This window comes from Aquarana catesbeiana, linkage group LG03 (genome assembly GCF_042186555.1).
Source record: "Aquarana catesbeiana isolate 2022-GZ linkage group LG03, ASM4218655v1, whole genome shotgun sequence".
NCBI lineage: Eukaryota > Metazoa > Chordata > Amphibia > Anura > Ranidae > Aquarana > Aquarana catesbeiana.
The window spans coordinates 20196375-20220952 of NC_133326.1; the positions used below are offsets into that span (position 1 = coordinate 20196375).

Genomic DNA, 24578 nt, shown 5'->3' on the forward strand with positions numbered 1-24578 from the left:
AAAAAAAATTAAAAGTCAGCAGCTACAAATACTGCAGCTGCTGACTTTTAATTGGACACTTACCTGTCCCTGGGTCCAGCGATGCGGAGGATCGAAGCCCCGCTCGTCCCCCCCCCTCCGCTCGTCGGTGCCGGCATTTCAACTGTAGGCGCCGGGCTGTGGCTTCACAGCCTGGCACCCACTGCGCATGCACGAGCGGCGCCGCGCGCCGTGATTGGCCGCTCAATCACCTGGGACCTGTAACGGGTCTCAGATGATTGACAGGAGGGAGGGAGAAGAGCGGAGCCCTTCCTGTGCCGAGGGGGAAGTGATGTCACCAGCCCAGGCAAAGGAAGAGGCAGACTAGGAGGGACCACCTAGCAACAGGCATTTAGAGGTAAGTGAAAAAAAAAAAATATCCAAATGTTTTTTTGTTTTTTTTTTTTAGAATTTTTGAGGTATTTTTGTTTTTTTTGGGTGGAACCCCACTTTAATGATAGTTTTTGAACAAATAGTACAAACCAAATGGGAAGGTTGTTAAAGCGGCGTTCCATCCACTTTTACAAGGTGGCCTTAAACTAAAGATCTCCACCCCTCGTTTTTGGATATCTATACTTTTTTTTTTTTTTCATACCTTTTTTGAAGTACTAAGTTCATTCTAGCTTGGCCACGGCACAGGACGTCATGTCCTCTTCTGCAGCGAGCCCTCCTCCTCCCCCCCCCGCTGCCTTCTTGGACTTGTGTGTGTCCCAGAAGACGAGCTGGCCATTCACAAAGCGCCGCGCGACTCGCGCATGTGCAGTAGGAAACTGGCTGTGAAGCTCGAAGGACCGCCGGAAGTTTTCCCATAGTTGGAATGGCGGCGCTTGTACCCGAGGCGGTGGACGATTCGGCCTCGGCGGGCTGACATCGCGGGCTCCCTGGACAGGTAAGTGTCCTTATTGAAAGGTCAACAGCTCCAGTTCTTGTAGCTGCTAACTTTAAAAAAAAAAAAAAAAAAAACTTTTTTGCGGTTGGAACTCCACTTTAGGCTGCAATCACACCTGACCTGAGCATTTCATTTTCAGGCATTTTCAGGGCGTTCTTAGGCAGGCATTTCACACCTGACATCGTCATAAAGTGGTCCTCCTCTTCCTGTTTTGTGGGTAGTGTTGGTGTGGTTGTGAAGGTCAAGTTTCTGTGTGCTCCTTGTGTTCTCTCTGATTTTTGGAAGATGTCTGCCAAGAACGGTTTCCTCGCATGTGCAGCGGCTGCACGACTGATGCTGGAGGGAGAAGAGCAAGAAAACAAGTGCAGATACCGGGTCCATCCTGTTATTGCCAATAGAGAACAGCGTGGCCAGTTCTGGGCAATGTACGGTGATCTTCGAGTGCATGAAGAAAAATTCTTTGAGTACACACGGATGTCTGTTAAAAGGTAGGTTGATCTCTCCTCAACCACGCAAAAGTTTGTACAATCTCAACAATGTTCAATCGATTATTTATCTACTAACTTTTCATAGTCTATCCTACAGTTTTGATGAGTTGCTTGGGTTACTCTCTTCACATCTACAGAGAGAAGACACCTATTTTCGGAACAGTATTCCACTGGTGGAAAGGCTCATCATCACACTGAGGCAAGCAACATCAACACACCTCCCCGCCACACTCCCCATACCCTCTCTGTAAACCCCCATCTCCCACCCCCTACCCCTCTCTTACATAGTCACATAGGAGGTGAGGTTAAAAAAAGACATCAAGTCCAACCTATGTGTGTGATTATATATGTCAGTATTACATTGTATATCCCTGTATGTTGCGGTCATTCAGGTGCTTATCTAATAGTTTCTTGAAGCTATTGATGCTCCCCGCTGAGACCACCGCCTGTGGAAGGGAATTCCACATCCTTGCCGCTCTTACAGTAAAGAACCCTCTACGTAGTTTAAGGTTAAACCTCTTTTCTTCTAATTTTAATGAGTGGCCACGAGTCTTATTAAACTCTCTTCTGCGAAAAAGTTTTATCCCTATTGTGGGGTCACCAGTACAGTATTTGTATATTGAAATCATATCTCCTCTCAAGCGTCTCTTCTCCATAGAGAATAAGTCTAGTGCTCGCAACCTTTCCTCATAACTAATATCCTCCAGACCCTTAATTAGCTTTGTTGTCCTTCTTTGTACTCGCTCCATTTCCAGTACGTCCCTCCTGAGGACTGGTGCCCCGAACTGGACAGCATACTCCAGGTGCGGCCGGACCAGAGTCTTGTAGAGCGGGAGAATTTTATAGTTTTATCTCTGGAGTTGATCCCCTTTTTAATGCCAATATTCTGTTTGCTTTGTTAGCAGCAGCTTCGCATTGCATACCATTGCTGAGCCTATCATCTACTAGGACCCCCAGGTCCTTTTCCATCCTAGATTCCCCCAGAGGTTCTCCCCCCAGTGTATAGATTGCATTCATATTTTTGCCACCCAAATGCATTATTTTACATTTTTTCTGAATTGAACCTCATTTGCCATGTAGTTGCCCACCCCATTAATTTGTTCAGACTCTTTTGCAAGGTTTCCACATCCTGCGGAGAAGTTATTGCCCTGCTTAGCTTAGTATCGTCCGCAAATACAGAGATTGAACTGTTTATCCCTTCCTCCAGGTTGTTTATGAACAAATTAAATAGGATTGGTCCCAGCACAGAACCCTGGGGAACCCCACTACCCACCCCTGACCATTCAGAGTACTCCCCATTTAGCTCCTTCTCTCTGGAACATGTTACATGTTCCACCTAGGGTTGCCACCTGTCCAGGATTCACAGAGATAGTCAGGGTTTTGAATCATGTGTCCGGGTTTCAGGCCGCCTGAATCCTGGACACATTATTCAGACAAGGGCTGTGGCTCTCCAAGTAACCAAGACAGTCACATAAAAATCTGTTGCCATCCAGGAGCTGTGGGCGGCTGTCTGGGGACAGGTTCGGCATTACTGGGGTGAGGGGCGATGATGTCAGCAAGAGCAATTTGGCCATACACACTGTTCACCGCAGTGCACTTCACGCTCTGCATTACTACTATTCTAGGGCCACCCAAAGGTGTTCCAGGTCTTTTATAAAACTATAGTATATGCTATGAGAAAATAAATTGCTTTGCACTGCTAAAGTGTTTGGGTCTGGCTTGGAGAGAATGTGGCAACCCTAGTTCCACCCGACCACCCGATGTGTGAACATACAACACGCTCCCAATGCTGCATCTCCTGCCCACCCCGTGGCAGCCATATGGGGAGGATTTCCCCATACTAGCTGACACTAGCAGTGTGGGGACGCACCCACATGGCCACGTCACAGCTCTGTGTGAATGACCACAAAACCAGAACAGTAGTAGTTCTCAATGAGCTGGGAACTATACAGGTAAGCGGATACCCTGATGGTGTGCCGGAGACCTGCATGGCATCATTGATCTCGTGATCGCTATGCAATGATAAGCTCCTGCATGCAAACAAAAAAGTAAAAAAGATGCCCTTTTTTCACCTTAAAACAAGAAAAAAAAAAAAAAAGATAATTTTATTAAATATGCCCCTGTGGTAAAAAAATCTGACTGTGATCGAACCACCACCATGAGAAGAGGAGGCTTACCGGAATGTTTGAACACGCCAGAACATATGCTCTGCGTGTCAAACAGGCTTTGAAATATGAGTAGATGCAGGAGATATTGATTTCTCTGTGCTGAAGACTCCCCCGCTCACATCCAAGTAAGGACGCGTGGAAATTGGCCTCTCATATGTAGTGGTATTCCGGCATTCACAGATGTGAAGAGGCAAAGGGAGAAGCAAAAAGGGACCCAATAGTGTAATTCCGTATAAAAAAGTTTGAATGTATTAAAAATTAAAAACACTCACATGATTGTAGATAGGAAAGCGCTTATGTTAAATCAAGAAGCAGCAGTGGGGACCTTCCCGACGCGTTTCGTCTTCCAAGGACATCGTCTGGGGTGTCCTTCCACTGCTGCACTCCACAAATATATAACAAACGTGACCCCCGATATGACAAATCCAGTCCACAAGTGTCTGCAGTGAATTAACCGAGTACTTCCGGTACGCAAAGATGGCGCCACCGCGTGCGTCTCAGCGTGCGTTCCACCGTGCGTTCCATAGTGTATTGTGACCAATAGGGAGATGTGCTCACCGTCAATCATAAATGAGAGGGGAGGGAACGCGAGTCGGAGGGAGATGCGGCCAGCCACTCCACCTCCAATGCAGGCACGTAAGTGTGCACCTAACGACGTCACTAGACAGATGAGCTAGCGGGCACATGCACAGATGGAAGAGATAAACATCCAAAGGGTACATCGGCAAGTGATGAGCGTCGCATACTTCGACACACATCACGCACCGCACGTCCCACATCCCGGGCATAAACAACCACCACCCAATATCGCCAAATTAAAACCATCTTCGCTAGACACTGGAATATTCTTAAAAATGATCGCATCCTCAGTCCATCATTACCGGACCAAGCCAAAGTCGTTTTTAGAGGGGCACCTACATTGCAAAATAAGATAGCCCCTAATATCATAAACCCTTCCTCACGACCGTCTTTTTTTCATGAACTTACAGGTTTTTTTCCGTGCAGAAAATGCGCAGTTTGCCAACACAACTCAGGAGTAGGACGTAAGGTTGTGCAATTTAGATCAACTGTCACCAACAAACAATATCCCATTAAGCATTTCTGCACGTGTGCAACCCACTATATAGTGTATCTAATTACTTGTCCATGTGGGATGCAATATGTGGGTCGCACTATACGCACGTTTTCAATAAGAGTCGCAGAACACATTGCCTTAACTAAAAGTGGTGACACGAAACACTCTGTACCCAGACACTATAGATCACACCATGACCGTAATCTCAAGGGAACCACTTTTCTGATAATTGACAGATACGTTGCCCCTTGGGGGGGGAGGAGCCAAAACTAGGGGAGTCTCACAATTGGAGACATACTGGATCTATGAATTGCGTTCCTACTCGCCTTTTGGCATGAATATAGACTGGGATATCAACTCCTTCATCAGTAAAGCCTAGATACTAGCCATTGAAATGTTCACATTTATTAATATTTTTCCATTTCTCTCTCTTTCTTGTTGTGTATGTAAACCATAATATGATCATATTGTGTATATATACCCATATATGAATGTCCAGTTCATGAGGAGTTACCCAAAATTATTTTTCGGGCTAAGTAGTATATTTTCATTTATGTTTGCATCCATCCAATATAGATACGCGGGTTTTTCTGTGTCCTCTGATTGACTGTAGCCTTCGGCTTCGAACATTCATTTTTTTTTTTGTTGTTGAATGGATGCAATATATTTCTCTTTTTTAATCATTTGGTTTCCTATAGGAAGAGTTGAGGGAGGTCACCTACGTACCATTCTCCATTTTCTCGATACTTTGCTCCACACAATTTTTATGTTTCTTCGCTACTCCTTATTGGAGTGTCCCCCTATTGCTGAGATGTCACTTTTGCCATTTCCTCTTCCGCTTTTTTTTTTGTACAGCCTCACGTTATACGTACATCATTGCACATGCGCAGTTGCACAGTTGTTTATGCCCGGGATGCGGGACGTGCGGTGCGTCGAAGTATGCGACGCTCATCACTTTCCGATGTACCCTTTGGATGTTCATCTCTTCCATCTGCGCATGCGCCCGCTAGCTCGTCTGTCTAGTGACGTCGTTAGGTGCACACTTACGTGCCTGCGTTGGAGGTGGAGTGGCTGGCCGCATCTGATTGGCTCCCTCCGACTCGCGTTCCCTCCCCTCTCATTTATGATTGGCGGTGAGCACATCTCCCTAGAGGCCACAATACACTATGGAACGCACTGTGGAGCGCATGCTGAGACGCACGCGGCGGACCGGAAGTACTCGGTTAATTCACTGCAAACACTTGTGGACTGGATTTGTCATATCGGGGGTCACATTTGTTATATATATGGGGAGTGCAGCAGTGGAAGGACACCCCAGACGATATCCTTGGAAGACGAAACGCGTCGGGAAGGTCCCCACTGCTGCCTTTTGATTTAACATAAGCGCTTTTCTATCTACAATCATGTGAGTGGTTTTAATTTTTAACAAATTCAAACTTTTTTATATGGAATTACACTATTGGGTCCCTTTTTGCTTCTCCCTTTGCCTCTTCACATCTGTGAATGCCGGAGTACCACTACATATGAGAGGCCAATTTCCACACGTCCCTATTTGGATGTGAGCGGGGGAGTCTTCAGTACAGAGAAATCCATATCTCCTGCATCTACTCATCATATTTTAAAGCCTGTTTGACACGCAGAGCATATGTTCTGGCGTGTTCAAACATTCCGGTAAGCCTCCTCTTCTCATGGTGGTGGTTCGATCACAGTCACAGATTTTTTTTACCCTTGGATTGACACGTCTTTCCTCACTGGAACTTTTGTCATCGAGTCTCATAACTTGAAATATATAGACTGGCACCGCACATTTATTGAAATTCCAGTCACACTGTTACTAGGGTTGCCACTTATATGGTCACTTAATTTTTTTATATTACATATGTTCCATTTATAGTGTCAGTTTCTATGCCACTATTTACTTTGTTATTCAATGTTTCTAATTTTTAGATGTTATTTGGGCCTATAGCCCATTTTGTTATAGCGCTACACTTTTTTGTTTTTATTTTTGCCTCTGCCATTTATCCAATTTGGTGTGTTAGTTGCTTGATATTAGGGGTAGCGCAAAATTATTTTCTACACTTATTAATATCCCCCTAATCTACTCCCAACCTCCTCCCCTACCCACTATGAAGAAGAGACACATATACACAGATGTTGCTTAACCGCTTCCGGACCAGCCGCCGCAGTTATAAACACAATTAAACAATTGAATGAACATTTTCCCATATTTTTTTGCCAGGGGTTGTAGATACAGCAGAACTATAGATATCTACACTCACCGGCCACTTTATTAGGTACACCTTGCCAGTAGCGGGTTGGACCCCCTTTTGCCTTCATTCTTGGTGGCATAGATACAGCAAGGTGTTGGAAACATTCATCAGAGATTTTGCTCCATAATGACATAACGTCACGCATTTGATGCAGATTTGTCGGCTGCACATCCATGATGCCAATCCTCCCATTCCACCACATCCCAAAGGTGCTCTATTGGATGAGATGTGGTGAGTGTGGAGGCCATTGGAGTACAGGGACCTCATTGTCCAGTGGTGAGATGATTGGAGCTTTGTGACATGGTGCATTATCCTGCTGGAAGGAGCCATCAGAAGATGGGGACACTGTAGTCATAAAGGGATGGACATGGTCAGCAACAATACTCAGGTAGGACGTGGGGTTTAAATGATGATCAATTGGTACTAAGGAGCCCAAAGTGTGCCAAGAAAATATCCCCCCCACCATTATGGATGGATCCATGCTTTCATGTTGTTTACACCAAATTCTGACCCCACCATCTGAATGTCGCAGCTGAAATCCAGACTCATCAGACCAGACAACGTTTTTCCAATCTTCTATTGTCCAATTTTGGTGATCCTGTGCAAATTGTAGCCTCAGTTTCCTGTTCTTAGCCGACATGAGTGGCATCCGGTGTGGCCTTCTGCTGCTGTAGCCCATCTGCTTCAAGGTTCAGTGTGTTGTGTGTTCAGAGATGGTATTCTGCACACCTTGGGTGTAACGAGAGGTTATTTGAGTTAATGTTGCCTTTCTGTCATCTAGAACCAGTCTGCCCATTCTACTCTGACATCAACAAGGCATTTTCCTTCACACAACTGGATATTTTCTCTTTTTCGGATCATTCTCTGTAAACCCTGAGAGATGGTTGTGTGTGAAAATCCCAGTAGATCAGCAGTTTCTGAAATACTCAGACCAGCCCGTCTGGCACCAACAACCATGCCACGTTCAAAGTCACTTAAATCCCCTTTCTTCCCCATTCTGATGCTCGGTTTGAACTTCAGCAAGTTGTCGTCACCACGTCTAGACGCAAACATTCATTGAGTTGCTGCCATGTGATTGGCTGATTAGCAATTTGTGTTACCAAGCAACTTAACAGGTGTACCTAATAAAGCGGCCGGAGAGTATCGTGATCTTTATTCTAAGCAAAAAAAAAATCAATATTCTCATTTTGGCCAGAATCGTGCAGCTCTACTTTACACACGTTACACATAGTTCAACCTCTTCCCAGCCAATGTCATTAGTACAGTGACAGTGTATAGTATTAGCACTGATCACTGTATTAGTGTGACTCATGATGTCAGTGTCTGCTAGTCAGTTCCCCCCCAGCATCAGTTAGTGTCAGATTGAACATTGCATTAACACACTCCTGTTATAAATTCGCTGATTGCCAACATTAACCCTTTCATGACTAAGCCTATTTTTGAAATTTGGTGTTTACAAGTTAAAATCCGTATTTTTTGCTAGAAAATTACTTAGAACCCCCAAACATTATATATATATTTTTTAGCAGAGAATCTAGAGAATAAAATGGAGATCGTTGCAATATTTTATATCACACGGTATTTGTGCAGCGGTGTTTTAAACACAAATTTTTGGAAAAGGGACACTTCCATGAATTTAAAAAAATCCAAACAGTAAAGTTACCCCAATTTTTTTGTATAATGTGAAAGATGATGTTACGCCGAGTAAATAGATACCAAACATGTCACGCTTTATAATTGCACGCACTCGTGGAATGGCGACAAACTATGGTAGCTATGAATTTCCATAGGCGACGCTTTAAATTTTTTTTACGGTTACCAGGTTAGAGTTACAGAGGAGGTCTAGGGCTAGAATTATTGCTCTCGCTCTGACGATCGCGGCGATACTTCACATGTGTGATTTGAACACCGTTTACATATGCGGGCACGACTTCCGTATGCGTTTTCTTCGCTGCGCGAGCTCGCAGGGACGGGGGAGCTTTAAAAAAAAAATTTTTTTTTATTTATTTTATTTAGTTTTATACTTATAAATTGTGTTTAAAAAAAAAAATGTTGTTTTTTTTTACTTTTATTGCTGTCACAAGGAATGTAAACATCTCTTGTGACAGTAATAGGTGGTGACAGGTACTCTTTATGGAGGGATCGGGGGTCTAAAAGACCCCCGATCCCTCCTCTGCACTTCAAAGTATTCAGATCGCCGAAAACGGCGATTCTGAATACTGTGTATTTTTTTAAATTCGGCGCCATTGGCAGCCGAGTAAACGGGAAGTGACGTCATGACGATGCTTCCGCGTTTAAAATTAGAAGGCTGGAACAAAGCCATTCATGGCTTCGTTCCAGCCCGCCCACAGCCGCCGGAGGCAGCCGATTGGACACCGGGCCTCCCGATCGCATGGGAGGCCCGGTAAGAGAGATATAACAGCCGAGCGGCTTTTAGACGCATCGGTTGTTATATACGGATAGCCGATCGCCCGCTCGAAACAACGGTACCGGGATGATGCCTGCAGCTGCGGGCATCATCCCGGTATAACCCCCGAAAGCCGAGTACGCACATCTGCATACGGTCGGCGGGAAGGGTTTAATAATATTTTTAAAAATTCAGTATACACATATATACAGTGGTAACGGAAAGTATTCAGACCCCCTTAAGGCCTCATTCTCACTCTCCGTTGATCTTCGCTGAGTCGGCGGATGACAGGTCCCTCTCTGCTCACTGAGCTGGGAGGGGCTTGTCGAGCGTTGCTGGTTTCTATGGAGAGATCAGACGAAAACGAACAGCATGTCCGTTTTCATCAGATCTCACCCGATCCGATAGCGACGGATCTGAACGTAGAGGCATCCGCCGCTGACATCCATCCGTCGCTCCATAGACTAGCATGGAGCGCCCGTTGAGGTCCGCCGACAAAACTGACAGGCGGACCTGAACGGTTCGTTCGTGTGAAAGGCGCCTTAATGTTTCACTCTTTGTTATATTGCAGCCATTTGCTAAAATCATTTGAGTTCATTTTTTTTCCTCATTAATGTACACACAGCACCCCATATTGACAGAAAAACACAGAATTGTTGACATTTTTGCAGATTTATAAAAAAAAAGAAAAAAACTGAACTATCACATGGTCCTAAGTATTCAGACCCTTTGCTGTGACACTCATATATTTAACTCAGGTGCTGTCCATTTCTTCTGATCATCCTTCAGATGGTTCGACACCTTCATTTGAGCCCAGCTGTGTTTGATTATACTGATTGAACTTGGTTAGGAAAGCCACACACCTGTCTATATAAGACCTTACAGCTCACAGTGCATGTCAGAGCAAATGAGAATCATGAGGTCAAAGGAACTGCCTGAAGAGCTCAGAGACAGAATGGCAAGGCACAGATCTGGCCAAGGTTACAAAAACATTTCTGCTGCACTTAAGGTTCCTAAGAGCACAGTGGCCTCCATAATCCTTAAATGGAAGATGTTTGGGACGACTAGAACCCTTCCTAGAGCTGGCTGTCCAGCCAAACTGAGCTATCGGGGGAGAAGAGCCTTGGTCAGAGAGGTAAAGAAGAACCCAAAGATCACTGTGGCTGAGCTCCAGAGATGCAGTCGGGAGATGGGAGAAAGTTGTAGAAAGTCAACCATCACTGCAGCCCTCCACCAGTCGGGGCTTTATGGCAGAGTGGCCCGACGGAAGCCTCTCCTCAGTGCAAGACACATGAAAGTCTGCATGGAGTTTGCTAAAAAAAACACCTGAAGGATTTCAAGATGGTGAGAAATAAGATTCTTTGGTCTGATGAGTCCAAGATAGAACTTTTTGGCCATAATTCTAAGCGGTATGTGTGGAGAAAACCAGGCACTGCTCATCACCTGTCTAATACAGTCCCAACAGTGAAGCATGGTGGTGGCAGCATCATGCTGTGGGGGTGTTTTTCAGCTGCAGGGACAGGACGACTGGTTGCAATCGAGGGAAAGATGAATGCGGCCAAGTACAGGGATATCCTGGACGAAAACCTTCTCCAGAGTGCTCAGGACCTCAGACTGGGCCGAAGGTTTACCTTCCAACAAGACAATGACCCTAAACACACAGCTAAAATAACGAAGGAGTGGCTTCACAACAACTCCATGACTGTTCTTGAATGGCCCAGCCAGAGCCCTGACTTAAACCCAATTGAGCATCTCTGGAGAGACCTAAAAATGGCCGTCCACCAAGGTTTACCATCCAACCTGACAGAACTGGAGAGGATCTGCAAGGAAGGAATGGCAGAGGATCCCCAAATCCAGGTGTGAAAAACTTGTTGCATCTTTCCCAAAAAGACTCATGGCTGTATTAGATCAAAAGGGGGCTTCTACTAAATACTGAGCAAAGGGTCTGAATACTTAGGACCATGTGATATTTCAGTTTTTCTTTTTTAATAAATCTGCAAACATGTCAACAATTCTGTGTTTTTCTGTCAATATGGGGTGCTGTGTGTACAATATGGGGTGCTGTGTGTACAATATGGGGTGCTGTGTGTACAATATGGGGTGCTGTGTGTACAATAATGAAGAAAAAAATGAACATAAATGATTTTAGCAAATGGCTGCAATATAACAAAGAGTGAAAAATTTAAGGGGGTCGGCAATGTAATACTGAAAGTTTTCATAACTATAGCTTCATGTATAAATTAAAAAAAAAAATATCTTCAAAAAGGAAACCAATGTTTTATCACAGAACAGAAGATGCAAATTAGAAACGGAACAGCTAAATTTGGATTTTCTACATGAATGATTTATTTTCATGGGTTGTGACTTCACTTTGCAGAAAGATACATTGTGTATTTGGTGATAGAGGGTGCAGCAGGGATGGGCAACCTTTTGCCCACAGTGTACGGAAAAAAAAATTCAAATAAATCAAGAGTGCCAGCTACATAAAATAAATAAAAATAAAAAAGTCAACGTCACACTTTCAATAATGAAAAGGAATCTTTAAATAGTAAATGCTGCAAATAACTTGAATAATAGCAAGAAATAAACATTGAGCTTTGCATCTTCACAACTCGGATCACCCCAAATCCTGGACCTTCGCACCTCAGATTGGCCCCAATCCCTGCACCATCACACTTCAACTCACCCCAATTCTTTCACCATCACACCTCAGATCAGGCCCACTTCCTGGACCTTCACACCCCAGATCACCCCAGTTCCTGCATCTTCACACCCCAGATCACCCCAGTTCCTGCACCTTCACATCAACCCTGGTTCCTGCACCTTCATACCCCAAGATCACCCAAATTCCTCTACCCTCGCACCACAGATCACTCTATTTCTACACCTTCAGATGCCAAATAAGCCCCGATTCCTTGCACCATCACACCTCAGATCACCCCAAGTCCTGCACCATCACACCTTTAGAACACCTCAATTCCTACACCTTCACGCCTCTACACCATACTCCTCTCTCCCCATCCTAATAGGTGATGCTTGGAACATTTCTGTCTCTTGCATTTATCAGGTCATTATTGTGCCTGGCACAGAAGGTCCAAGTACAAAAGACACTAAATAAAACAAGTGGAGATAAATTAATTCCCGTATTTAATCGGCTTATAACACGCACCTTCATTTTATGAGGGAAGTTTCAGGAAAAAAGCTTAAAATTTTAAATAAAGAACTTTGAAGCAAAAAAAGGGACACAGTCCATCAATGCACCCTGATCAATGCCCATCAGCAGCCTCACCAGTGCCCATTAATGCAGCCTGCACAGTGCCCATCAGCAGCCTCTCCATTGCCCATCAATGCAGCTTGCACAGTGCCCATCAGCAGCCTCTCCATTGCCCATCAATGCAGCTTGCACAGTGCCCATCAGCAGCCTCTCCATTGCCCATCAATGCAGCTTGCACAGTGCCCATCAGCAGCCTCTCCATTGCCCATCAATGCAGCTTGCACAGTGCCCATCAGCAGCGTCACCAGTGCCAATTAATGCAGCCTGCACAGTGCCCATCAGCAGCCTCACCATTGCACATTAATGCAGCCCACTAATGCAGCCTCACCATTGCAAATCATTGCAGCCTGCAGATCCCTGCTCATTTACAGCCTCGTCAGTGCCAGATTACTCAGCGCCACGATCCCCTGTGTACCCGGAGTTCAGTCCCACACAGCCCAGCTCCTGTGATAGACAGAACAGTGGTCCAATACTGGGCGGGGCGGGGCTGAGCGTGACTGATCTCCGCTTTTTGTAATCCGGCGGTGCCCGCCCCTCCTTCCACTCAGAGACAGCAGGAATCTGCGTATAACACGCACACACGATTTCCTCCTGTGTGCGTGTGATAAACACGGTAATTTAAAAAAAAAAAAAAAAAAAAACACAACATTTCAAAAGCCAACTCAACAAAAACAACCACTGGGCATTGTACTAAAAGTGCATTATGTCCCATAGCAAAAAAACAGACTAACTTACATTCTTATGGTAGGGAATAGAAAATGAAAAAGGAGAAAAACCTTTCATCCTACCTACAATCTATGATCTTGGATCCTCTTTGATGCCAAAACAAACTGATCGCATGCTACAGTTGGCCCACATGTCTTCTCCACCAAGAAGAAAGCCTCGCACCTGGTTCTACTGGTTAGACTACGACTCTTTATGGAGCTAATCTGCTCAGGCTAAACCACCCTGAAAGACACTACTGATGACATGCTGAACTTTCTAAAGCCCCCCTATGTCCCCCCTTTTTCTAAATCCCAACGTCTTTCCTAACATCTACCTCTTTCTCCCCCACTCATTGCCACCTACCACTTACCTTTCCTTCTTTGCTGACCAAACCATCCCTGTAAACTGACCCCTCACCTTCTGTTTTGTCTGCCCCAACCCTCCCTTTCCATCCCCTAATCCCAATCCCCACCCCTACCTAAAGCTGCCTTTTGCCCTCCCAAAACTACCTCCCCCCCCCCATCCCCCCACAAATTCTCCTCTCAAAGTTCCCCACAAGCCTGTCTATACCTACTTCACCTTCCACATATCTTCTGCTTTGCTGACGTATAACAAAAAGTGAAAGAAAATTTTCAGCTCAAAAGCTCCAGACCTGTTGAAGACACCCGCCCTATACGATCTTGCAGGTGCCGGCTCTGCTCAAATTAGGAAGGAAGGTAAAAATCCTGGACGGCCGCACACCGCTGAAGGCATCTTTATTGAAAGATTGAACTCCAAAAACAGTCATATCCTATAGAAGACAGGGAAGTACAGCTAACAGGTTTCCCATCACAAACAGATGCTTAGTCATAGCTGAATAAACAAAGTCAGATTTGATGTATATATGGAGCGAATGAAAAATGGACAGCCAATCAAATGCAAAGCAATGTTGGAAGAAACCTCCCCATAAAATCAGACCTTCTTAATGCCCAAAATGAATTGTACCTGGAGGGGAGAAGCAAGATAGATAGATAGATAGATAGATAGATAGATAGATAGATAGATAGATAGATAGATAGATAGATATGTATAGATAGATAGATAGATTTGTAAGCTAAATGCAGCTTTCCCCACATGGTGCAATCAAAGGCTAAATAAAATTGGAAACAATAATAAAAATGTATAATAGATAATAATACAAATACAGATGTGAAAAATCACAAAACGACTATAAACAAAATCAAATTATTCATCATGAGGACCTGCAAAAGATTTGATATCAATTATACAAAAAGTTAAAAAAAGTAAAAAAAAAAAAAAAAAAAAAAAGCATATATACTAAATACCATCACAGATATAAAACATTTCCATGTGTAAAATTAAAATTGACTATTGGAACATAATTATTATTATTCCAATTTTGCCCGCAACGGACCATGTACGTAAAAAAAAGCATACAGTGACGTGAGGGCAAAAAGAAGAAGGACCCGAACTGCATAAGAAAGGAGAAACGTAGCAATATAAATATGATTTTAGATTTAAAGCAAACCAAACACAGCAATAACTAACAATGTAAAGGCATGATGTGGCTACAAAACTTGGAAATACAAGGCAGATAAGGAGGTTCGTTGGATTTTCATTTTAACCGCTTGCCGACCGGCTCACACCGGCAGAAGGGCACTATAAGAAGCGGTTTGCGGGCGGGCGCGCGCCCGCCACGACCCCCGTGAGTATGATCGCAGGTCCCGCAGACTCGATGTCCTCAGGGATACCCGCGATCGCGTCACGGAGCGGCAGAACGGCGAGATGCCTATGTAAACAAGCATTTCCCTGTTCTGCCTAGTGACATGACCGAGATCACTGCTCCCTGTAATCGGGAGCGGTGATCAGTGTCGTGTCACGCATAGCCCCTCCCCCCACAGTTAGAATCACTCCCTAGGACACACTTAACCCCTTCATAGCCCCCTAGTGGTTATCCCCTTCTCTGCCAGTCACATTTAGACAGTAATCAATGCATTTTTATAGCACTGATCGCTGTATAAATGACAATGGTCCCAAAATAATGTCAAAAGTGTCGATGTGTCCACCATAATGTCGCAGTCACGATAAAAATCGCAGATCGCCGCCATTACTATTAAAAAAAAAAAATAATAAAAATACCATAAATCTATCCCCTATTTTGTAGACGCTATAACTTTTGCGGAAACCAATCAATAAACGCTTATTGCAATTTTTTTTATCAAAAATATGTAGAAGAATACGTATCGGCCTAAACTGAGGAAAAAAAAAAAATTTTTATATATTTTTTGGGGGGTATTTATCATAGCAAAAAGTAAAAAAATAATACTTTTTTTCAAAATTGATGTTTTTTTTTTTTTTTTTTTTTGTTTATAGCGCAAAAAAATAAAAACCCCAGGAGGCGATCAAATACCACCAAAAGAAAGCTCGATCTGTGGGGAAAAAAAAAAAAAGACGTCACTTTTGTTTGGGAGCCACGTGGCACGACCGCGCAATTGTCAGTTAAAGCGACGCAGTGCCGAATCGCAAAAAAGTGCTCTGGTCTTTGGGCAGCCAAATGGTCAAGGGCTGAAGTGGTTAAATACCAGACAGCCTGCTGGCTTTGAATTTTGGATGGGACGTGTCTCATTTCTATGAATGAAATTCGCCTTTTTGAGAGTTTTGTTTTTTTTTTGTTTTTTTTTTTTATTATTCCTTCTGCTTCATATGTCAGGTATTCACCGACAACATAAGATTTTTTTTCATTCATGCCGGTATTTGGTTATACCTTTTTCTCTACGTTTTGGTGACATGATTACATGTGTTTATATACAAATGTACACACATTTGTCATTATTGGCCGGTCTACTGACACCTATTTATATGTAAGGTCCTCCTATCCAGACTGACAACACAGTAGAATTTACGCTTGTTCCATTCTACAATATTTAGTTATCTTGTGTCTTTCTTTTCTGTTTATTTTTTGCCCATTGTTTAGGTATGATATTACCTCTGTGCAGTGTGTTAAATGATACTTTTGTGCTTTGTCCACCTTTAATCTAGCGCAGTTATTGTCTTGCATTGTAACATGTAGAGTGAGACTTTCACTTCCCTCCGCTCTTTGTTTGCGGTAATTAAGTGAAAATTTGGTCTTATTCTGCAGCTTGCAGTTGATGAAATCTAGTGAAGAAGTTTTGTCTCATTTTGCAGCATGTGGACTGAGACTCCACATGTTGCTTGAAGTTCATTTTAGTAAGGCTATTGCCTCGCATCTTCTACTGCTCATTGCCTTTATGCAGCGTGGGGAGTGACACTTCTGTCTCGCTTCCACGCTTTGCCTACTATAGACCTAGCGCAGTTTTTTTCCTGTATTGCAACATGTGGAGGGAGTTTTTAACTTCACTCCGCGCTTTGTCTGCGGTTATTTCACTGGAGACTTTGTTTTATTTTGCAACATGAGGAGTGGGACTCCACATGTTGCTTGCGGTCTATTTAGTAAGGCTAAAGCAGTTATTGTCTTGCATTGTAACACGTAGAGTGAGATTTTCACTTCACTTTGTCTGCGGTAATTTAGTGAAAATGTGGTCTTATTTTGCAGCATGTGGAGTGAGACTCCACATGTTGCTTGCAGTTAATTTAATCTAGTGGAGATTTTGGGGGGGGGGTTGTTTACTAAAGGAAAATCCACTTTGCACTGATGTGCACTTGGAAGTAAAGACGCTGTAGATCCGAGGGGGACAGGCAAGGAAAATAAAAAAAACAGCATTTTAGCTTGTACGTGATTGGATGATAAAATCAGCAGAGCTTCCCCTCATTTCAGATTTCTACCCCTTAGATTTAGAGCAACTGAACTTCCAAGTGCACTTGCAGTGCAAAGTGGATTTGCCTTTAGTAAATAACCCCCTTGGTCTCATTTTGTAGCATGTGGAGTGAGACTCCACATGTTTCTTGCAGTTAATTTGGTAAGGCTATTGCCTCGCATCTTCTATTGGTTACTGCATGTGGGGAGTGACACTTCTGTTTCACTCCGCGCTTTGCCTACTATAGACCTAGCGAAGTTTTTTTCCTGTATTGCAACATGTGGAGGGAGTTTTTTACTTCACTCCGCGCTTTGTCTGCGGTTATTTCACTGGAGACTTTGTTTTATTTTGCAGCATGAGGAGTGAGACTCCACATGTTGCTTGCAGTCTATTTAGTAAGTCTTGTATTTCCAAGTTTTGTAGCCACATCATGCCTTTACATTGTTAGTTATTGCTGTGTTTGGTTTGCTTTAAATCTAAAATCATATTTATATTGCTACGTTTCTCCTTTCTTATGCAGCTTGGCTCCTCCTTCTTTTTGCCCTCACGTCTCTGTATGTTTTTTTTTTACGTACTTGTCCGTTGCGGGCAAAACTGGAATAATAATTATGTTCCAATAGTCAATTTTAATTGTATACATGGAAATGTTTTATTATATCTGTGATGGCATTTAGTATATATGCTTTTCCACTGTAGTTTTCTGCTACATGTCAAAAACAACCAAAAACATGTAGCAGAAAAAACATTCTGGCCAAAATGTATGAAGAAATGTTAAGTTATTTTTTGGATATGTTTTATAGCAGAAAGTAAAAAAAAATATTTTTATTACAATTTCTTTTTAAATTCAGGCTTTTTTCGTTTATATCACAAAAAAATAAAAAAAACGTAGAGGTGATCAAATAAGACCAAAAGAAAGCTCTATTTGTGTGAAAGAAATGATATCAATTTTGTGTTTGTACAGCGTTGCATGACCGCGCAAATCGCCAGCTGAATAGCAAAAACTGGCCTGGTTATGAAGGGGGTAAAATCTCCCGGAGCTCAAGTGGTTAAGGGGAATTTTCTTCCCACTTAACTCCACCAATGTAAGTGGCACCTTCCTAACCAACGGACTAATCAGACCCGAGAACCTGAAAAATGATTGCAAGGGTTCCTTTTGGGTAAAAAGGTTGAGAAAGGCGTCTGAAGGAAGGCCGGTGTTCTGACATATAGTGTCCTCCTATCAGATAGTGTCCGCCCCGTACTGCGCAGGCGCAGCGCCTGCGCAGTACGGAGCAGCAGGAGATGCCGAAAATGTCCGAAGTTGATCAGCTGACCATCAGCTGTACACGGCGCTCGGGCACCTGTTAGCGATGGCTGTGTAAGAGGGCCCCTCGCGGGCTCGCTTCGCTCGCCACGCTTCGGGCACGGCCTCGCTGCGCTCAGCAACTATTTATTCTCACTCTATGTCCACTTGGATAGTAGGGAATGATCCTGGACATAGGGTAAGAATAAATGCGCAGGCGCTGTGTACAGCTGACGATCAGCTGTTGAACTTCGGAGACTTTCGGCGTCTCGTTTGTCCTCCGTACTGCACCTGCGCAGTACAGGGCGGACACTTCTGGATAGGGGACTGTATTCGACAAGACACCGGCCCCTGTTACCTGTGACAAATCCAAATCCAATCCAATCCTTCCTTTCATCCAGGGAACACAATATATCTTCTTCTAGTCATTTTTCTTTTTGCAATAGACCCGTCCGAGACTCAATTTACCTCCCGACATTCCACTCCTGACTTCAGCTGGCCATGTTATAGCTGCAGTTGTTGGAGTTACTCCATTATAGCTTATGCAAAACACACAAGACGCCTAGAAGACATTGATGGCCCAACCAAGAAAATAACAAGATCTTCCGGATATCTCCACCATGTGTTCATAGGCTGTGTAATAGGAGTATACTGTCATCACTGGTTAAAAGGCAAAACACACCCCCACAAAACCCATACTTCTCCTTTCACATCTCAGTTTCATGCTAGAATCGTCAAGAATAAGAGCTGCACGATTCTGGCTAAAACGAGAATCACGATTTTATTTTTGCTTAGAATAAAGATCACGATTCTCACGGTGTAACGTCTTCTTTCATATATTACACACAAAAAAAAAAAAATTGGGCTAACTTTACTGTTGTTTATTTTTTTATTTTTTTTAAAATTAACCACGGACCATTTGGCTGGCCAAAGACCAGAGCGTTTTTTGCGATTCGGCACTGCGTCGCTTTAACTGACAATTGCGTGGTCGTGCGACGTGGCTCCCAAACAAAATTGACCTCCTTTTTTTTCCCCACAAAATAGAGCTTTCTTTTGGTGGTATTTGATCACCTCTGTGGTTTTTATTTTTTGCGCTATAAACAAAAAAATAACGACAATTTTGAAAAAAAAAAAAACGCATTATTTTTTACTTTTTGCTATAATAAATATCCCCAAAAAAATATTAAAAAAAACATTTTTTTTCCTCAGTTTAGGCCAATATGTATTCTTCTACATATTTCTGGTAACAAAAAAAAAAAAAAAAATCGCAGTAATCGTTTATTGATTGGTTTGCGCAAAAGTTATAGCGTCTACAAAGCAGGGGATAGATTTATGGCATTTTTATTGTTAGTTTTTTTTTTTACTAGTAATGGCAGCGATCTGCGATTTTTATCAGGACTGCAAAATTATGGCGGACACATCGGACACTTTTGGCGTGATTTTGGGACCATTCACGTTTATACAGCGATCAGAGCAATTAAAAATGCATTGATTACTGTGTACATGTGACTGGCAGTGAAGGGTTTAACAATTAGGTGGCACTGTAGGGGTTAAGTGTGTCCTAGGGAGTGATTCTAACTGTGGGGGGGAGGGGCTGTGTGTGACACGACACTGATCACCACTCCCAATTACAGGGAGCAGAGATCAGTGTCAGCGTCATTAGGCAGAACGGGGAGATGCTTGTTTTACATTAGCACTCCCTTGTTCTTCCTCACCGTGAGATTGCAGGTATCCCCGCAGACATTGAGTCCGCGGGACCCGCGATCACACTCATGGAGCTCCCAGCGCGCACGCCCACAAGCCGCCTCTTAAAGGGCAAAGTACAGGTACGTTAATCTTCCTGTACGTGCCCTTCTGCCGCAGTATATCTGCGTGAGGCGGTCGGGAAGCGGTTAAAGTGTATTTTTTTTTTTAAATTGCGTTTGAAAAACCACTGCGCAAATACGGTGTGACATAAAATATTGCAACAACCACCATTTTATTCTATAGGGTCTCTGCTAAAATATATATATATATTGTTTGGGTGCTCCAAGTAATTTTCTAGCAGAAAATATAGATTTTTTTGATGACTTGTGATTAATGACTTGTAAGCAACAAATGTCAGAAAAGGTTTGGTCTTTAACCACTTCAGCCCCGGAAGAATTTACCCCCTTCCTGACCAGAGCGTTTTTTGCGATTCGGCACTGAGTCGCTTTAACCGACAATTGCGCGGTCGTGCGACGTGGCTCCCAAACAAAATTGACGTCCTTTTTTTTCCCACAAATAGAGCTTTCTTTTAGTGGTATTTGATCACCTCTGTGGTTTTTATTTTTTGCGCTATAAACAAAAAAATAGCGTCAATTTTGAAAAAACGCATTATTTTTTACTTTTTGCTATAATAAATATCCCCAAAAAATATTTTAAAAAAAACGTTTTTCCTCAGTTTAGGCCGATACGTATTCTTCTACATATTTTTGGTAAAAAAAAAAAATCGCAATAACCATTTATTGATTGGTTTGCACAAAAGTTATAGCGTTTACAAAATAGGGGATAGTTTTATGGCATTTTTATTAATAATTTTTTTTTTTTACTAGTAATGGCGGCGATCAGCGATTTTTACTGTGACTGCGACATTATGGCGGACACATCGGACATTTTTGGGACCATGGTCATTTATACAGCAATCAGTGCTATAAAAATGCACTGATTCCTGTGTAAATGACACTGGCAATGAAGGGTTTAACCACTAGGGGGCGGGGAGGGGTTAAGTCAGTACTAGGGAGTGTTTTCTAAGGGTCCTTTCACACTGGGGCGGGGGCGTTGTCGGCGGTAAAGCGGCGCTATTGTAAGCGGCGCTTTACTGTCGGTATGCGGCCGCTAGCGGGGCGGTTTTACCCTCCTGCTAGCGGCCGAGAAAGGGTTAAAACCACCGCAAAGCGCCTCTGCAGAGGCGCTTTGCCGGCGGTATAGCAGCGCCGTCCCATTGATTTCATTGATTTCAATGGTATACACTCCGCTCCTTCACCGCTCCGAAGATGCTGCTGGCAGGACTTTTTTTACCGTCCTGCCAGCGCATCGCTCCAGTGTGAAAGCCCTCGGGGCTTGCACACTGGATACACAGCAGCGGCTCTTTCGGGTCGTTTTGCAGGCGCTATTATTAGCGCAATAGCGCCTGCAAACCGCCCCAGTGTGAAAGGGCCCTTACTGTAGGGGGGATGGGCTAGCTGTGACACATCACTGATCTCTGCTCCCGATGACAGGGAGCAGAGATCAGCGACACTGTCACTAGGCAGAACGGGGAGATGCAGATTACATCAGTCGATCGAGTCCGCAGGACCCGCGACCCGACTCACAGAGCTCCCGGCCGCCGCGCACGCAATGGCACAGCGGGAAATTCAATGAGACTTACCTGTACGCCCATTTGCCCAGCCGTGCCATTCTGCCGACGTACATGGGCGTGCGCCGGTCGGGAAGTGGTTAAATGGTTAAACTTCCTTCATTTACAGGAGTTCTTTCCTTTGATAAAAAAACGAAAAGATACTTTGTTTCTACTTATTTGTTGAGTACTGTCAGTGATACTTTTTGTATTTGCACGAACATATCATTTTTCATGGAGGAGCTTTTGGGGGGGGGGGGGGGGGGGGTGTCCCCTTCTTCAAGGTCCAAGCAGTACTGATTCACAAAAGTTTTAGCAGAAGGTAAAATGTTAAAACAAAAAAACAAAAAAAAAATCTGAGGGAAAGGAAAAAAAAAAACAAACACATACAAATCAATACTATGGCAATGGTAATAAAGCTATCAGCAAGTGAGATAAGACAGAGGGAAAGCTATAGACTGGAGGGGGGGGGGGGGGGGGGGATGATAATCACAGAGGGGGTCATAAAACTTTAGTATAATGGCAGGGGCGGGCTGACAACTCATGGGGCCCCAGGGCAATAGGAGATTATGGGGCCCCCAGGCAATCAGAGATTATGGGGCCACACAGTATACAATCACACAGTATACACATACATGTACACACAGTATACACAGATTTATAAATACTGTCCCTGGTTTTACTGAGGCTGGCAACCCTGATGGGGCCCCCTAGTGGCCCAGGGCCCTCGGGCAGTGCCCGAGTGGCTCAATGGTCAGTCCGCCCCTGTATAATGGTTGAGGAAACCAATATCTAAATTTAGGCCATTGTTTTTTGTGTCAAAAAGAAGTATCATTCTTAGTTCAAACGTTTTCCTTTCCTGGATAGTTCTGAAATTCCCTTTTAAGAACTAAAACATTGCAGTCTTCTATAGTTGTGGTCCGGTTGTGAGAAATGATGTCCCCCAGGTGTGCAGAAACTTTGTCTTCTTTATGTTCCTTGATGGTATGTCACTTGCTTTATTACCATTGCCATAGTATTGATTTGTATGCGTTTGTTTTTCTTTTTCCTTTCCCTCAGAGATTTTTTTTTGTTTTAACATTTTACCTTCTGCTAAAACTTTTGTGAATCAGTACTGCTTGGACCTTGAAGAAGGGGACACACCCCCAAAAGCTCCTCCATGAAAACATTATATGTTAGTGCAAATAAAAAAGTATCACGGACAGCACTCAATTTTCTCTGTCACGATTGCACTAATACGGCTTCAATAACCTCAAGCACTTATTTGTTGTAATAAAACTTGTCAGGCTGCCTGGATTTTTTTTACCAGTTGTGAGAACTCTCTGCACTTGTTAGAAAGCTCAGGACATGCTGTTTTGAAGATCGGGAAGGGAAAAAGATCGTAATTTCGATTTTTAACGATTAATCGTGCAGCTCTATCAAGAATCGAACACAATACTAATTCAACAAAACGTAGCTACTCCCTATATACACAAAGGGGGTTATTTATGAAAGGGAAAACCACTTTGCACTTGGAAGTGCAGTCGCTGTAGATCTAAGGTGAAGATCTCAAATGAGGGGGAAGCTCTGCTGATTTTATCATCCAATCACAGCTAAAATGCTGTTTTTTTATTTTCCTTGCATGTCCCCCTCGGATCTACAGCGACTGCACTTCTAAGTGCACTTGTAGCGCAAAGTGGATTGGCCTTTAGTAAATAACCGCCGCTATCTTAGAAACCCTTTGTGTTGGCGAATACACAGAAACTGCTGTGCAACAATAAATGGAAACTGTCAGGAGAACAAAACACTAAAAAGGGCACAAAAACAGGAGGATGGAAACATTACCGGTTAGATTGGAATATAATCCAATAACAGCCCCTCCCTTCCGTCTGATATTTCCACCCCAGTATGCTGACAAATGCTGGAAAAGATGCCTAAAAAGACATTTATCTTGCCTACCGATACCTTGCCAACACTGGCTCAACCCGCCTTCCTCCAACTCCGCCAACAATAACCGGTACTTCAGAGTATGGGAAGTAGGTGATCTCCTCCACCAGGACTGGCAGCCAAGCTGCACGGTATCCATTGCACTCTTTACAGGCTCACCCACTATCCATGCTGGGTGTTGTAGTGAATTGGTGAATGGCACCACCATGCAATCATAGAAAAACACTAAAGAGGAGTTTAAACTCAGTTCTCCCTCTTTTATTGTGCTTCAATGAGCTGGGGGCTGGGGGCCGGGTCACCCCCAACCCCCCCCCCCCCCCCCCCCCCAAAGTCCTCCTTTTTTGTTTAACCACTTGCCAACTGCTGCACGCCGATATATCATACCTCCCAACTTTTACCACTTGACATCCACACTATGGCCGAATGACGGCCACAGCGTGAACCTGAATTCCCGGGAGGCCCCCCCTGTGCACGCGCCCTGCAGGGCGCACGCCGAGCGCGCTGTGATCACCGAGTTACTGAGACTCGGGTGATCACCGATCCGAGTAAGGGGCCGGTCCCGGCCCCTTACCATGTGATCAGCTGTCAGCCAATGACAGCTGATCACATGATGTAAACAAAAGATTGGTAACCGTCTTTTTTTTCTAAAAAAAAAAGCCAATCGCCGGCTCAGATGCGAGGGACATCGGTCCCGAAGTGGAAGAGGCACATCTGCCTCATCTGTGCCACCTAATAGTGCCCACAGTGCCACCTATCAGTGCCCACCAGTACTGCCAATCAGTGCCACCTAGCAGTGCTGCCTATCAGTGTAACTGATCAGTGCCCATTATTGCCACCCCATCAGTGCCCATCACTGCCACCCATCAGTGCCCGTCACTGCCGCCTCATCAGAGTACATCAATGAAGGAGATAAATTACCTGTTTTAAATTTTTTATAACAAAATA

General features: G+C 43.8%; 1 protein-coding gene across 3 annotated transcripts in view; it reads right to left on the reverse strand.

Moving 5' to 3' along the window:
- The window catches only part of LRRK1 (leucine rich repeat kinase 1), a 261637-nt gene that overhangs the window by 229665 nt on the left and 7394 nt on the right, over positions 1-24578 (reverse strand). Inside the window, exon 2 of one of the 3 annotated variants that reach the window (XM_073618359.1) lies at positions 13947-14084. The exons of 1 other annotated variant lie outside the window; for it this stretch is intronic. The gene's annotated coding sequence lies outside the window, so the exon portion shown is untranslated. Of the gene's footprint in view, positions 1-12917; positions 13003-13946; positions 14085-24578 lie in introns of those variants that run through there. One more of the 3 variants, XM_073618360.1, reaches the window with a different exon arrangement.